We start from the raw sequence: 1,397 nt of genomic DNA, 5'->3' as shown, positions 1-1,397 counted from the left end.
CGGTTATATTAAATAAGGTATTATAAGTTTCCATGAACAATAAAGATGCCTCATATTCTTTTGTTGTGTCAAGTTGTAGTGGGTATGGGAATGAAGATGTGTGGTCGCTTGTTGTGAAATTGAAACTAAGGATTGTGCTTCTCATCTTATTTAATATGAGATAAAATGTCTTTATATTGATATTTATTAATTATTTTCATGTTCATCAACTGGTCTAAAATGGCTGATGCTTCATTAAAACAATTATTTCCAGCCTTCTTACTGCCTAACAACAATAACAGTCTAACTAATTGCTATGGGTCATTTGGAAGAAAACTAACACCTGAACCAAGGATACTTAAAGCCTGAATAATGTGTTTCTCCTTCTCATTCTTCCTACTTTTACCAGAAAGAATAACCTTATAATTTAGAGTGTTCAGCAGATCAATATATACTCTATCATCATTATTTTCCATATCCAATGGTTTATCAATATACTTTGATTCATCCCTCTCAGTTGAACCTTGTCTTCCATCTTTTGTGAGAAGAAACATTAATCTCGGAGTTAGTTTAACAGGGGGTTGAGCAGAACCCAAGAACCTTAATTCATCATTAAATATCAATACCTTTTCTTGAACAAGATGAAATATTGCTGATTGTTCTGTTGGAATGAGTCCTGCTTTGGTTTTTGAATCCGCTGAATATTCATTGTTTTGAAGAGCATTCACAATATAATCAGGGGGTCGATTAATCTCTTCCAGTTGTTGAAATAAACCTTCATCATCATATTCTAATTCTCCTAAATGCTCTAATTCTTCCTCCGTCATTTGATCAAAATCTTTTAACATTTTAAGTTTTTTAGGAGTATATTCTACTGTGGGAACTGTGGAAACATCTTTCATTTTTTCTTGGGAAGTTTTTAAAAGTGGTTTAAAAAATTTCTCTTGTTTTCTTTCAAATGCTTCTTCGCCCGTTAGTTTCTGTCTGCGTTTCTTCTTTATGTCTTCCTGTTGTTTTACAACTTTTGAAACCAACTCTTGATGTTCCTTAAATCTTCTTGCTCTTTCTTTTGCATCCATTTATTTATTGTAAAATATAATTTAATGAATTGTAAAGATCAACAGGGAAATTTTCCTTTTCTTCATCATTCAAGTAGATGTGTTCAAATAAATCCTTTTCTTTAAATATTTCATCAAATTCTTTATTAACATTAATGCGAGTTGTAATTTCTTCTTCACTAATCCTTGCATCTCTGCTTTTCATACGTTTGCGTTGAGTTTCTTCATCAACATCAAAACCGAATGATAAAATCTTCACTCCACTCAGATGTTTAATAATTTCTCTCGTTCCTTCTGGATTAGTTTCTAATAACCCAACACCACCAGATTTTAGTTTCCTTAACTCACTCTTACAATGTG

This window comes from Eptatretus burgeri, chromosome 7 (assembly GCF_056783735.1).
Source record: "Eptatretus burgeri isolate ZD-2024b chromosome 7, Ebu_testis_v1, whole genome shotgun sequence".
Lineage (NCBI taxonomy): Eukaryota > Metazoa > Chordata > Myxini > Myxiniformes > Myxinidae > Eptatretus > Eptatretus burgeri.
Note: the sequence above shows the minus strand (reverse complement) of the source record.